The sequence below is a fragment of the Pinus tabuliformis genome, chromosome 6 (genome assembly GCF_031772625.1).
Source record: "Pinus tabuliformis cultivar Carrire ecotype Pingquan chromosome 6, CPIR1, whole genome shotgun sequence".
NCBI classification, from domain to species: domain Eukaryota; kingdom Viridiplantae; phylum Streptophyta; class Pinopsida; order Pinales; family Pinaceae; genus Pinus; species Pinus tabuliformis.
In genome coordinates, this window is record NC_142292.1 from 1,689,758,533 (window position 1) to 1,689,775,227 (window position 16,695).

The window sequence follows — 16,695 nt, forward strand, 5'->3', positions numbered from 1 at the left end:
TCAAGAAGCACTAGGAGCGACTTTTACATTACTATTATGTATTTACACCATATGTACTTATGGGTGCCAGTCCCATTGACCTACTTATGAAGGTCATAAAATTATTAATGTATAATGTCTTCTTCAACATGTATACAGTGAATTGTTGTTGGAGCCTTCGTTAATTTTGAAGAGTTTTGACCAGTTTTGACCAACTGTAGGGTGGGAAAGGAAAAATGGTAGTAATGGTTGGGTGGCAGAACAAGCAGATGCGGGAAGGTAATGGCAAGGTGGCAGTGGAAGGGAAAGGAAACCGAGGAGACAGGAAAACGCAAAGGCAGCCAAGGAAGCAAGCAGTCGAGCGAGAACTGGCAGTCTAGGAAGCAAGCAGCCAAGCGAGAACTGGCAGTCTAGGAAGCCAGGAAGGAAATTAAAAGAGGAAGAAAAAAAAGGAATAGGTTGGTTGTTAGTAGTGTTGCTACTATTGTTCTTGAGTTTCGTTGATTGTTAGGGTTTTTTTTGAGACACTGAAGGATTGGGCTGCTGAGGAGCTATGCAGAAACAAGAGCATAAGCAAGCAAGGCTAGAAACTAAGGAACTGAGTTGCGAAGTAGATCTAACCTGAGCTACTGAGCCGAGTATTATCTGTATTGTTGACGACGAGAAGCCAAGTTATAATGTATTCTGTTATGTCACTTTAATGTAATTTGAGTTGATGATTGTTAAAACCCATAAGTGTATTACACATCTTGTACTATGGCTTATCAAAAATTTTAATTAGTCTCCTTGTTACATGAGGTTGGTGTTTGATAGATTGATACTAGTATGTTGTTAGTTCTGTGGTACTTATGATGAGTCCCTATGTATGAGTTTAGGATATCATTATCTCTGCTCCATGTTTTATGAACGCATATGTGTATGATCAGCTGTGTCTAACTTAGACCCCCTCAATTCCATGTTGAGCCCTTCTCCCCTTTTGGTCACGACGTGCTTCAGGTGTGCCCTTCGAGGTGAGGTAAAAATGCCAGCACTATCCTAGACTACAGTGGACCATTGTTGGCTTCCCGTGCCTGAACTCGGAGTCTCTTCCTTGATGACTCGCTCGAGCCAACAAATGGTTTTGTTGCGAGGACCAAAAATTAGGAGAACTCATTCAGAATATGTTGTCGAGGGTGTTTAAGAGAGAGATCAGAAACTAGTGGAATCACAAAATAGACTAATTTGTAGCAGAAAGAGCTTCCCATAGGAATCAGCCGATCGAAAAGGTGCGTAAGTAGATCCTATATGCTGATAGGTTAGATGACCGATATGAAATTTTCTGTTTCCAATTCGATAAGGACCTGTAGAATTGGTTAAGGGAATTGAAGCGGCAAAGTCCTTCCAGTGGATCGGCGAGAGCATGCCATAGTTGGATTTCATCAGAGACTACACTATTACAACAGCTGGATAATGAGCGGATGAGAGCAGTTGATTTCTGGGTGAGAATGATAGTAGAAGGGTACATAGTTGAGTTTGTTGTTAGAAGCTATCAGTCCTACTTAAAGGCGGACACAGTGTTCAACTCCAAACTAAGAGGGGAATTGATAGAGGATGCCCCGACATGGATTAATATGCTTTTGGTAGAAGAGGGAATGCTACCTCTATCCACTGTCGGGATGGAAGCGTAAAACCCCAGTATTAGGGGAAGGAACTAAAGGGGAAAATGCTACACATAAGGGTATAAGGGTGTTGCGAGGGGATGAATGCAGAAGGATTAAAGAAAGTGATGGATGTTAGAGCATAGAGAAGGGCATTGTTAACAAATAAGTGGTAGGTAAGATCAGCCCGGGCCCTAGGGAAAAGAAGGAGAGGGTCTCGCCCGATAGGAGTGGTGATGGAAAAACCCCAAGCTGAGATGAAGGGGGAAGAGGATGCTAGGGCACTAGAAGATGGTACGAAATGATGTCAGAATCAGGAAGAGGAGGAAGGACATTCCCTGCAGGTTGCAGAGATAGGATAACAATAGGGAACTGGAGGAGGAATACCTTGAAATGTTGCGGATGTGAGATAACAACCTGGAACCTAGGGGGATCCTCCCCAAAGGCTGCGGAAGAAGAACCATAGGATCTGCACCCATGCTGGCACGAAGACAATGACAACATGGGTGAAAAAATGAGGAAGTTATTCGATGAAGAACCAGCATCCACCCAAGTTTAGCAGCCCCAACCCCAAAGAACAAGCGGTGTTTTCCCCAACCTTCCCATGGTATCTTATAACAAACCAAAAGAATTCATTTTTAAGCTAAAAAAATAAGCATGAGTATACAAGGCGCGAGAAAAATACAAGACTGGTCTCAATACTATGGGTGATACCAAAACTGGCTACAATAGTAACTTAGGACTATAGGGGTCGCTACAGCTGGAAACCAATAGTTTTGTATTGTTAGCGAATATTTAGAACAGTATGGTGATATCATTTACAAGATACCCAGAGTTTGCAGGAAAGGGGAATGAGAATGCGGAGCAACACTGGTACCTCTAAGAAGCCATCTGGAGAGCCTGCAAGACTCTGGATAACGTTCAAGCAGTGGAATTCCAGACCACGCTTAGGGAATGGGCTCTACGCTGGTTCATAAAGTGGGCAGAGCAAAACCAGAACCCAACCATAGACGACATTAAGAGAGTATTTGTGCAAGAATTCAAGGTGTCGTGAACCGATTAGAAAGGGCTATCAAAGTTGTGGGAAATTAACCAAAGGGAGGGTGAGACTGCGTGGGAGCTCATGCAAAGGTTTAAGGATGCCATTGCCAAGCTAAGTTATACTTTGGACCTAAACCACCAACAGGACTAGTTCATTAAGGCGCTCTTTCCCTTGACCACGACATCGCTAACACAATAGAAGATAGGAACCCTGCAAGATGCTTTGGAGCAAGCATCGCAGATAGAAGTGATGTCAGGATATCCCTATGAATACCATGGAGGCACAAGTCTGTAAGATCTAGCAATCACAGCCTTGCAAAGCCAGATCGCGAACCTGACTAAGAAGATGAGGGATCTTCAGCACATACAACCGGTCAGGCCCAATGTTTGGTGCACCCATTGCCTAGTGCTGGGGCACATTGCAATGGAATGCCTGTGACTATGAGGTCTTAACCAAGCAGGAGGGGTGACAGGGTCGTCGAGAACCACTCCAATCGCAAGGGTTTTGGACATCGGGGCATAAGGACCCTTCTTCAGAAGGAATAACACAAATTTCTGTGAAATCTATAGAACATATGGACACATGCCGCAGATGTTTTCGGTAATGGAAAAGTACTCTAGCATCCCCAATAACAACTACTGCGAGTTCTGCGCATCAACTACTCATCACACTGACCAATTCTAAGCATTGGATGCTCTGGCAGAAAGACTGGATAGATCCATGTTCCAATTCAATGAATCAAATCGAGGGGGGGCGAGGAGGAAATGGATGTGGAGGAATATCAGGGGGAATAGGACCCCTAAGATGCTACAATTATGATCAAGAAGGACATGTCGCAAGGGAATGCCCGCTCCCAAGAAGGCCATGGTGTTCACAGTGTAGAGTTAACACCCACACGACAGAAGACTACCTAAAGCTCATCGCGAAATGGGAAGAGAGGACCAGACAGAAAGGGGCTAACTTGGTGAATGCTAAGCCTCTGACCGATGAAGGTCTCCCCGCAAAAAATATCAATATAGTCACCTGAGGAGGGAAGAAGATAGGGGAAGATCGCTACGCTGAGGAGACCCCCATGATCATCAAATCGGCATCACCACAAATGGCATACCAGCCTGAGCACCAGAAGCAGTATTACCAAGAAGAAGCAGCCAAATTGTTTGAAAGGATGACTGAAGATAGGGACACCCAAGGTCCAAAAGTCTAGGGGCCTGACCGTGCCCAACCCATTGGGGAATGTTTAAAATGTTCTTAAAAATTGTTGAATATTAGATCATGCTAAGGGAATTATGGAAAAAATCCTTGGTGTTCATAGAGCGACAGGACATAGGAAAACCTTGTGAATTTTGGACAAATAAATCCTCCAAGAGGGTGAAGAGGAATAATAAGAGAAGCGGGAAGGAATTCCGCATCAATTCACAGGTGGCAGGATTCTAGATAAAGGAAACCATGCTAGACCTAGGATCAGATGGAATCCTACCCTGGAAGACCTGGGAGGCAATGGGGAAACTGCAACTGAAGTATTGGCCAATTCAGTTGAGAGTTGCAAATCAGTATTTCATACTACCCATCGGAATATTGGAGAATGTATAGGTTGATGTAGCAAGAGTAAAAACACACATTGAATTCAAAGTAATAGACATTATGGGGGATAAAGACCCATATCCAGCACTCCTGGGGATTGACTGGGCATATGAAAACTATGTCATCATAGATTTGAAAAAGGAACTGATGATATTTGAAGGAGAAGGCCTGAGGGTGATTCAGCCGCGAGACCCTTATCAAGGACCCATATTCACAAAACCAACAGATGACAGGGAAGAACCAGGGGTGTTAGACCAGTTGTATACTCTCATGGCAGGAAACAGGCGAGGCGATTAGTTAGCTGTAGGAGCATCGAAAGTTTAGACGCTAGTTTAGAAGCTGCATGGGATGCATGGTAGTAGGGTGGATACAAGCTAACAACCCGGCAATGTGCAATGATAAGTCAAGTAAACTAGGGAGATATAGGAAAGGACGACATCTCGAAGTACTGTGGCCTTGAACCAATAGATCAGTTCCTGGATAGGATGGAACAGGATGTACCAGAAGACCAGAGAATTCCCTTTCTAGACATTGCACTCATGGAAGGAAGAGCAGTCACCAGACCAAAAAGAATACACGGGGAATTCAAGTCCCAAGGAACATGTCAAAAGGTGCACAACCAACTAGGAAAGCGAGGGATAACCAAGGAACCTATGGGTGCATGCCTTTCTACACACCCTCAGCGCCATCCCCCGGGAGTGGTACATCCATGAAGAACTACGACGGGAAACAACTGCTTGGGATTCCTTGAAAACACAGTTCATCGGTGATTTCTCATTCAAGGATAGTGAAGAAAAAATGACAAAAGCGCTTCAAGCGGTGAAAGGAGTTTTGTTCACTTCGGAGACGCTAGTTGAGGGGGAGCACAAAGAAAACTTCCTACACTACTTATTTGACATGGAATCTCCAGGACTTGTAACCTGGAATAAAATCGACGCAGAACGAAAAGAAGACAGGTTGGAAGGGCTTAGACACCTAGTCTTTGAAGAAATAGAGGGAGAAAAAGGGATCCATGAGAGTCCCTCGACAGAAGGTGCTCATATCCTACCAGTTAAGTTGAGAAAGCAGAATATAGGGACAAAGGATAAACCCAAAATAGCACCAGTAGGAGACTACTAGGATGAACAAATCACTAAAGAAATTTTCGACTTGCTACAAGAATACCAGTGCCTGTTCTCAACTTTGCTATCTAAGATCAAGGGGATAAAAGGTAATTTGGAAGAAATGAAAATTGTTCTGAAACCAAGAGTCTGACTAGTGAACCACAGACCATATCGACTGAACCAAAGGGTCAAAGAAAACGTTAAAAGGGAGATTGATAAAATTTTGGATGCAGGAATAATTTTTCTGGTCGATGAAGTAGACTGGATAAGCCTTATAGTGATTCAAAACAAGAAGGATGCGACCGAGATTAGAGTATGCGTCGACTATAGGAGACCAAACGATGCATGCGTGCACGACCCATTCCCCACACCCTTTAGTGACGAAGTCCTAGATAATTTTGCTGGGAATGACACTTACTCATTCATAGATGGCTTCCTGGGCTACCACCAAGTCCGAATAGGCGAAGAATATAAAAGGAAAACAACTTTCACGATAGAGTGGTGGTCGTACGCATACAATGTAATGCCATTTGGATTAAAGAATGCGCCCATAGTCTTTTCAAGGATTGTAATGGAAACTTTCCAAGACTATATTCATAAGTTCCTAGAAGCCTACATGGACGATTGGACAATGTACAACCTGCTGAAAAAGCATACAAGTCTGTTGAGAGTAATGTTCGAAAGATGCAGATAATTGCAGATCTCTTTAAATTTGAAGAAGTGCATTTTCGTGGTTCCTTTTGGAACCTTGCTAGGCCATATTGTTTGCAAAGATGGAGTCTGCGTGGACCCTGCCAAAATAGCAACAATCATCCACATGGAACCACCCCACAACATAAAGCAATTAAGAGCAAGTCTAGGCCATACGGGGTACTACAGAAGGTTCATCAGAAACTATGCAACCATAACAACCCCAATGGAGAGACTGTTAAAGAAGACGGAGGAATTCATTTGAACAACAGATTGTCAAGTAGTGTTGGACAAACTAAAATAATGGTTAGCAAGTGCACCCATATTGGTGTACCCTCATTGGAAAAAAATGTTCCGTGTACATATTGATGTGTCTAGAATAGCACTAGGAGCAGTCCTCACATAACCATGAGAGAAGATGGATCATCCAATATACTACGCAAGAAGAAAGCTCTCCACGGTGGAAAAGAATTATACAACAACAGAGCGAGAGGCTATAGCAATGGTTTACTCTCTCCAAAAGTTTAGGCACTACCTACTGGGGGTGCCATTCAAATTTTTCACAGACCATTCTACACTGAAATACCTAGTAAACAAACCCGTACTAGAGGGAAGAATATGCAGATGGCTATTATTGTTTCAAGAGCTCATGTTTGAAGTAGTTGTTAAGCTAGGAGGACTGAATGTAGGCCCAGATCACCTTTTTTTCTTAGAGATAGGGGAGAGTGATGGAGCAATAGATGATCGGTTACCCGATGCTGATTTGTTCAGGATAAAAGCCATACACGACCACCTATAGGAAATTGCTACTCTGCTCACAACAAGTAGTTGTCCACAGGGCTACACGAGAACATAGAAAAGGCACCTAGTGGTTAGAGCAGTAGATTACCAAGTCATAGCAGGACACGTTTACAAAATGGGCTTAGACCAGATACTTAGATGTTATGTCATACAGTATGAAAGAGAAGATATCCTATGGGAATGCAACAAAGGGGTTGCAGGAGGACATGTAGGGGTTAAGGCAACTACAAGGAAGATACTACAAGTGGGAATGTGGTGGCCTATGGTACATAAGGATTCGAAGGCATTCACCAAGGAATGTGATGTCTATCAATGAGTTGGAAGGCCTTCTTGACATGATGAACTACCACTACACCCGGTCCATACGGTGAAAATATTTGATAAAACAACGGTAGACTTCATTGGTCCAATATCCCCACCAGAATGTCACTCCAAAACCTGATACATAATTACCACCACAAAATACCTCTCAAGATGGGAAAAAGCCACACCGGTGAAAGACTGCACAACAGAAACGACACCGCGCTTCATTTTTTAAAACTTCATCTCAAGGTTTAGATGCCCAAGGAGTCTCATTGGTGACCAAGGTACACACTTCCTGAACGAGAGAATCCAGATCCTATTAAAAACTTTTATGGTACATCATCACAAGAGTAGCGCTTACCATCCACAAGTAAATGGTGCAGTAGAAGCATTCAACAAGATACTAGAAAAAGGGCTAACCAAAATCATATCAACCAACAGAGGTGACTGTGATGAAAGAATTCGAGCAACACTCTCGGGATATAGAACAATAGTTAAATGACTCCACAAACAAACTCCATTTCAGCTAGTATACAGCAAAGAGGCAGTGGTGCCAACAGAGTTTGTACCACTCAGCATGTTTATTTCAGAGGCGGGACAGAGTGAGCTAGCTATTAAAGCTCGACGAAACACGGTTCCTAGAAGAATTCCATCAATATGTCGAGCAATGAAGGCAAAAGGCTTGGCACGATAGGCACATCAAGAAGAAATTGTTTGGCATCGGCGACCAAGTGCTCCTCTATGACAACAAGTTCCTCAAATTCCTAGGAAACTATAGATGCACTGGTTAGGCTCATTCATAATTTCACATATAAAGGAATCGAGTGTAGTGATACTTGCACAACTGGATGGAGTCCTACTACCAGGATGGGTGAATGGAACACACCTGAAACCTTTCCGCAAGTAAAAAAAATAAAAATAAAAAATTAGTATTCATAATAAGCTTATGGTCAATAGAGAGATACCACAACCCATTTGTAGTTGGGGGGGTAGTGTTAGTAGATTCAGCAGGCCTAGTTTCCAGGAACAGTATCCGTGTGTGTCAAACACCGTTAGCAGAATACACGTAAGTTTGCAATTTTTCTAAAATTGATGGCCACACAAGCACCCATCTCATCCATAATACTAATAGCTATTTCCCGATTAAGTAATCAATAAGGCAACTGTCAAGGGAGGGTCGCAAAATCTTTCCCATTAAGCATATAATTAATTAATAAATAAGCCCATCATGACAGAATAAGGATGCCATGTAGCCCACTCTATACTTTTCAAGCCCACGTCATATTTGGCATGTACCAATCAGCCGACAGCGGCAAAAAGATAGCTAGAATACATGGAAAGGCCGCTAGAGTAATTAGTTGATTAAAGCCTCGTCAATTAGGGGATGTTGTGTCAAAACCAGATACATAACTCTTAGAAGAATGCAGGGAATGGTAGAATTTCAAACACTAGAAGGATTCCAGAAGCACTCGGAAGAACAGGAGCAAGACAGGAGAAACAGAAGACCACCAATGCACATTGTCTACAGAAGAAGGGGAACAATGGCCAAGATAATCACATCAATTCCAAAAATCTCTCTAGATGTAAGAATCAAAGTTGTGTACAACCTGTATGGGAAATACGACTGGTCGAACCTCATCGACAACGACTTCATAGTTGGGTTCCAATTCCCAGCAATGGAGAGGGAGGTATATGCAGAAGAGTTTCAACGGGAGGATGGCATTAAGTCCTCCAGAATCAGGGGAGACTTCAAAAGGATACAAAATTCCACACTGTTCAACTTGAGAAATCTGCCTATGTTTGACACCCAACTAGCTGCCATGTAGTGTACCAAGATATTGGCAAGTAGGATGCATGGAGGTTCCTTATGGCTGGACAGAGAATACCCAATCCATGCTGAATATATCTACCAATTGACCGTGCGGGAAAACATGGGGAATGCAACATTCCAGGCTGGGGCCAAGCAAGGCAAGAAAGCGATAGAGGACAACATCTACACTAGCTATGGGTCAGAACGAGGGGGAAGGGCGCAAAGCTAGACATAATTAACAAGGATAAAGTTTGGTTTCCCTGCTACCTTATTGCAAGAAAGAAGATGAGGCACTTCATGAGAAATGAGTGCACCCTTGACATAGTCGCAATAGCAGAACACTACTGCCAGGGTGAGATACTCAACTGGGTGTCCTTTGTACTCAGCGAACTCTTTGAGGCATGCAAAGATGTCTACAGGCAGAGAATTGGATTGGTGTTTAGATATTTGGTAATGACACTGGTGATGTGGCAGTGGAGACCACCTCCAGAGTGGCAGATGGCAACTATTACTGAAGATTAGCCAACTACACTCAGGTATGAACCATGGAGGGCATCACGGGATCCAAACATCAAGGAAATCCATGAAACAGCCTTCAAGAGCTAGTACGCATAGATGGTGGATTCCATTTAGTCTGTGGAGAGAATACACTGGACTCTCCTCGATGAGTTCTCGGGCAACCTCTGGTTCGGGGCTTCGCACATGCATACTTATCTCAAACCACGGTGCATCAATCCCACCACATTTAAATTAAGGCCACAAAGATTTAGTCTGATAGAGGAGGTCTTGTGCAGAGAAGTAGAGTCATGGCTAGGAGTGGCCTGCGAAATAATATAAGGGAAGCCCAGGTACATGTTCAGAGCTATGGCACCCCAAAACCAAGAAGGAGAAGGGGCAGAAAGCAGTTGTAGAAGGGCGGAAATGAAAGTAATCCAACCAATGTTGCTCCAAATGGAGGACAAAATGTTCGAGGTAAGGAGGACAATCATAAGCTTCGAGCCAGGTGAGGGTGAATATCCTGAACATTTTCAAGGTTCAACTATGTTGTTCCCCATTGTAATGCCACCCCTCTCAATGACATCTCCCGCAGGTGTAGCCCAGGGTCCCTCCATGAACCCAGTGCCCAAGCCACAAAAGAAACAAGTCATCTGCACCCCCAAGTCAAAAAGCCGAAAGTTAGCACCCCAGCCCCAGTCATCAATCTCACTATTGAGGTTGAGCAACAAATTCCTGTAACTGCCATAGTCGAGGAAATCCCTAACACCGCAACCACTATAATACATCAGTCACGGGAGTCATCCCCAAAAATGGCTTCCACCTCAGCAATGGTGTCTGAGCTCTTCCCCTTTGTCCACAGGAGAATATCTATGGAAGCAGAATATCAGTCAACTAGTTGGAAGGAAGGTGCCACCTCGACCGTAGGAATGCCACCTACTGAGAGTAAAACACTAATGCTAGGACTAGACCCATTAACTAGAAGACACCTGGATACCATTTGGCATGGATAAAGGACTCGTCCGTGCCTACCCGCTCTCCCTATAAAGATGGCAGCCCCCCCGAACCCTAGTATCACTCAAGCCACACCACCGTTCACCTTGCCATCACAACAACCATCCCATCAAGAGCATTCACCCGTCTCACATGGCAATAAATCCATTGCAAGCAGCCTACCCCTACAACAATAGTTTCTAGAATGAGACACAATGAGGGCTGATACACTTTATCACTGGTCATCAGCCCAGTTATTTTCGTTCATTCAGCAAGCCGCCCACAAGGTTGAGGGCCTGCATGAGAAATTGGCTAAGGAGAATGAGCAACAGATGATGCAATTTCTCGTAGTAATGGAAGAACATGATCGCGTGCAAGAGGCAAATACAGGGTTGCAAGAACAAGTGCATCAGCTTACTCAAAGATTCCAAGCCATGTGGCGAACAGTCATTGAAGCCAACATGGAAGCACCGACGGACATGTCTGCCTGCTCCTTGATCGACTGCTGCAATCATATACAGACAGCATGCATATGCCTAGCAACCACAAATGCAGAGATTAGGAAGAAGCTAGAGACTGTAAGGTCCACATTGCTAGACCCTGTGGAAATATATGCACGTTCAGTTTAAAGCAAGATACGAGAGCTCGAGACAAAGAAACAAGCACTAGCCGATGCCCTCACCAATGGATACACCTTAATGGGCAAGGTCCATGACTGGTTTATCATTCTAGCTTTGAAGAATCACCAAGTCTACCTGTTGCAAGAGCAAATTCAATCTCTTTTTGCTAGCACAAGGTCATGCACAGATCTTGTTTAGCTACAGAAACCAAATGAACAAATTGTTGTCCTCCAAGCCCAGGTTGACGCAATTGAGGAGGAGTCAGCCAAGACGAAGTGAGTAATCCGAGACTTGCGGCCCCCAGTGCAAATGCAGGTCCTGCTATTAAAATAGGCATGTGATTCAAGCAGCCAGCAACTGGACAACATGCAGGTCCAACAGTCAACAACCTTGACATCACAATTAGGCAAGACATTTACACAAAGTGAAGACGTGATCCTCATAAACTGGAACTTGGCTATCCAATGATACAGTGAGGTCATGCAGCAGACAACAAGAATAGTCCCAGAGTTGGAGCCCTCATTTAAAATGGAGTAGTCACAAGGTCAAGAAAGGGGCATAGAAACAAATGCCACATGACAGGCTAGGTTGGAAATGGAAGGGATGCCTATTCCGCAAGAAGGTATCGCAACAACAGAGGTGCCACCATAACATACAGTGGAAATAGCGTCGGTAGCAACATAGCCGTCACCCGTAGAACCCATTGAAATAGCAACGGAGCCACCAGAGCTCAAAATGACTTGGCTCAGGGATGAGTCAAGAAATTGTGGTCAGGGCCTGTTGGAGCCTTCATTAATTTTGAAGAGTTTTGACCAGTTTTGACCAACCGTAGGGTGGGAAAAGACAAATGGCAGCAACAGTTGGGTGGCGGAATGAGCAGTTGTAGGAAGGTAATGACAAGGTGGCAATGGAAGGCAAAGGTGGTAGAGGAGATGGGAAAGCACAAAGGCAACCAAGGAAGCAAGCAACTAACCGAGAATTGGCAGTCTAGGTAGCCAGGAAGGATATAAAAAGAGGAAGAACAGAAAGGAAGAGGTTGGCTGTTAGTAGTGTTGCTACTATTGTTGTTGAGTTTCGTTGTTCGTCAGGGTTGTGTTGAGGGCCCCAAAGTCGGGTCAACAACAAGGGGGATACCCACCCGGTCCGGAACCTGGTTGGCGGCTCCTTACCCGTTTGGAGTAGCGGGTCCGACTGGGGATAACGGGACCAGCTTCCCGATGCATGGGATGTGTATGTGTGTGTAAAGTTTGATTATGTTAGTTCTGAAGACATTCTATAACTACTGTAAATCTGACTTGCAAACTGACTCTAAGCTACTGTAATCTAATGGGAACAACACACAAGATCTACATAAACCCGGGATACATCTTTTCCATTATGCAACCTAGAAAGATTTCATACGATAACTGGTAATAAAGATTATTCAGCTATCATAAGAATATAAACCATTTAAGATGAACTGCTCTGCCTAAGAAGTTAGACAAAACAGTTGTGAAAAGCACATCGCATAATCAAATCATTCGCATATCAAGCATAAATAAATAAGTCCACCGTACAGAAGTGCCAAATGATAACCCATGTGTTCATACATTAACATGCAAACAATATCAGCTGTATATCACTCTAAGAATGCAAGCAGGAATTTAATCAAGAGATAAAAGTACCATTTATGACTAATTCTTACTCACAGACTTCAAGCAATAATGATCTACCTCTACTTGCTCTAATATCTACCAAGAGTACAGAAGTGCAACATCAGTAGCAGACATTAAGACACAAACATAAATAAATCTCGATCCTTCCATTCATCAAAACCTCCTCTGAGGGTGCAGAAGTGCATGTTCCGAGGACAAGTTTTCGACAAATTTCTGGACCCTTCTCCAATGCAATGAGAAGGGTTGAAATACTACTATCTAATCCTAATAATAGTATTATTACAAAATTTAGGACACGGTTCTCAAATGACCGCCCTTTTTCTAATTCAGTAAAACAAAAAAAACAAGAAAAAACAACTTTCTAAATGAAATTACTTCTTAATTTGGTCTCTGAAATTGCAGTTTTCAAGCATGGGCTTGAGAAGAGTCGGTTGGCCGACTTCTGTGTTTAACTGGGCTGTGAAAACGGCATCCATAAGAGCTGGCGCTACTTTCTCGGCCGCGTTCATGATGCACCTTACTGTCATGCATTGGCTGTGGGGCTTAACTAAGTAAGTCCAGTAACTTTCCCAGTTTAGTCTAGCCAATGTCTGAACTGTCTTCCCGTTTGCCTGTGCCTTCTGCTTCCATTCTACCTCCAGCTGTAACGCGCTCGGTAAGTACCCCGGGGTGGACTCTGAAATCAAATTGGCCCTGTGTAAATTTTCATTTACACAGTCGATAAGTATGCTTGCCTGTGTCGCCGCTGATTCTGCTGCCTGTTCCGCCTATGTGATTTGTTCGTCCCACTTATTGAAGAGCAGTTCCTTATGATTCTCATTAATCTTGGATGCCCCTGCTCTTTTCCCTTCCTCGTCATTTTGCCAAGCCAGATATTCTGTTACTCTTCTGTTGTCTTGGTCATAGTCATTCCACAATTCCACCACCTGGCTGGTGATCTTGTCGCTTAGCTCACAAAAATGCCTCCACTGTGATATTCTGCACACCATGTCTTCCTGTTGCCGTGATAGTTGGTCGTTCAAGCCGATGGACTCTGAAATAAACTCTGCCAGCTTGGGTTCATCCTTGTGCATTTCTTGCACCGAGTGCAGCTGCTTTTCTTTTTCTTCAATACTTCTTTGGTGGCTCACCTGCATCTGGCGAAAGTCTTCTTGTAGCTTTTCAAGCTGCTTGGAGGCTTCAGCGTTCACATTGGCTTGTCGCAACTGTTGTTGCAGCAATTGTATTTGACTCTCGTGTTCTTTTAGAAGTTGCTGAACTTCAGAAGCCTTATCGATAGTCGCAGAAGCGTATGCTCCTGCAATCTGAGACAATTTCGTGAGATTGTCGGTTGGATTGTTATTCGGGTCTTTCCACAAGACATCTAGGTGTTCAGCATTTTGAGATAGAGCGTCTTCGAGCTTTCTTTTCTTTCTTTGTCTCCTTACAACTGCCCTGTGCTGTGGGCTGTAGAATACATCCAGTGGAGGGATCTCTTCTACGCTAAGTAGAAGTTCTGAGGATGGAGCGATAGAAAGATGCTCCATTTCTGCGGTACTACTGACTATGGTTGAGAAGACCCCTTATACCACCTGTGTATTGCTCACAGGTGTTTTCGGGGCTTGGCCTTCAAGATTAATTAGTTCATTGAAGGTCTCCCATTCTTTATCTAGTTCTGCTGTAACCAGATGTGCTTCGGTGACGGGAGGGGGAACTTCTCTTGGTGGCGAGGCGGCAACTTGCTGCTGAGCCATCGAACTTGACTGAGCCGTGTCCTTGATTGTTTCTTCGTTCTTGTCTTCTTTGTGGACAAACTCTTCAGGATCTGGAGATATTTCTTTTACGGCGCTGGAATCAGATTTGGAGGCATTGGAGTGTTCACTGAGGCTGATGCTAGGAGTCGGTTCTCTGGTAGCTACTCGCAGTCTTTCCAATGGAACATTAACCAGCCTTCTTTCTCTATACAACGTGAATTTCTGGAAGTCGTCCGGGGACAGCCTTGACTGAGCTTCCTGCAAAACTTCTTCGAGCGAGTTCTTTCCCTGAAAGAGATCGTCGAATAGATCTTTCTGCCCAGAGAACACACTTATCCTGACGTTAGTTGTAAATTCCTGGGCCACCTTATTTGGGTCAAATGGCCTTGGTGAGAATTTAAATAGTTGGAGACACGTCACATTCTCCACCTCACCAAAAGCGTGTCCCACATCGAATAAAGAGAAGGCCCCACATGTGACTGGGAATTGAGGCCAAATAGCTTTCTTTTTGTTCTTTAGGTCCTTAGTTAAACCGCCTTCAGAACAAGTCTGATAAGCGATCTCTCGGGCCAACAATTTATTTGGGATGTACAAGGGTAGGACATGAGGAGGTGTTGTGCTTCCAAAAACTCGGATGTAGGTAAACCATTCTTCCCCAAACCATCTTGCGATGGGGGTGATATCAATTTGTGCCTCGGGAGAGCACCTTGGGGGATCTTTATCATATATCATTCTATGCATGGGCAGTATGAGCCCATGGCAAATCTGGTAAAAATGGGGGCCAAACTGGGAGTCCCACAAGACTTTATGATAGACATGAATGGGCAATGGGTCCTGGGTAGTCCATTGCCAACCCATAGTAGGGAATTTTGATACAAGACAGACAGAATCCATTATATAGGCAGACAAATAGAAAGGAGGATAGAACCTTTGGGAGAAGGATCTCTTAGAACGGTAGTGGAGAACTGCCGTGTATAGAGTGTCAGAAAGGATTTTGGCCCAATCTACTATCTCGGAGTTAGTCGCGGCATCAATTAACGGTAGCCATTCAGATGGAAATTTATTGATATCGGGCTTACCAAATAGCCTACAGAGCATGGCTGCAGCAAAACAATACGGAGAGGTAAGAGAACCAGTGCTATACATACCATTCTTATCTTTTTTCAGTGGTTCATCCCTTTTTGACCATTCCTTGGTAGTGTCTGATAGGTCCGGATTCTCTGCTGCGAACTTCCTAACAAAATCTGCATTGTAGGTCGTTTGTGGTTCAGGAAGGTGATACATGAGTTTCAGGTCTTGAGCCGCGAACGATCCCACGAGCCCATGTCCTTTGACTTTGAACTGCCTATGATGCAACTCTGCATCATCTAAAATCCACTTTATCATGTCTGTATACGGTAGGATCTTTGGCCTTGCCGCTATTCTGTGGAGGAAAGAGCACGCTAGGTCTTCCAGGGATGCTTCTGAAGGACGTGGTGCATCTGCGACAGCAGCAGTTGCCTTGATTATTCTAGGGTTCTCTTCTTCTAACAGCCTATACATGCCTTCCCATGTGGAGATGCCTGCATCTTTATTGCATGCGGTATCTGTGTAGAGGGGCGCCATCTCCTTGGTCTTTTCCCTTGTCTTTGAGCTCTGAGCTTTGTTCTTCTTCCCCATCTCGCTTATCGTTTCTGGTTGATTTTGCCTTTGCACTTTGCTCCTGCAGGTTATGAGTAAAATGGAAAGATTGATCAGAAAGGTGATGGGAGAGTTTTAAATGCAAGAGATAAATCAGATACGCCACCTTACGTGAAGCAAATCCGCATTAAGGCACGCGTCTTTATGCCACTTAATAACTGACAACTAATTCATTACTAACATTAAAAGCGCATAATTTCCAAGTCAGGTTATAGTAAGTGGATTTTCTTTGGGTGGCGTGCTCAAAGGAGTCGTACTAAGGTGCTTTTAAGACTTGCCAACGTATCCTTGCATGTCGCGCGATCGCAAACGGTAGTGATCGCAACATCGCAGATCGCCCTAATTCAATGCTCGCCAACGTACCCTGCCTCATTTCTGCGATATGCGATCGCAACATCGCAGATCGGCGGACTCGTAAGCTTTTGTTCATGGATGCTAACGTATTGCGATGCGATGTTGTCTATTAATACCGAGGCGATGTGCATATATGGCTTTTTAGAGGGGAGACGAAGGCGTTTATTTTTTCGCGATGCGACCTTGAAGGTTTGCTTTTATGAACACAGGTTTAGGCTT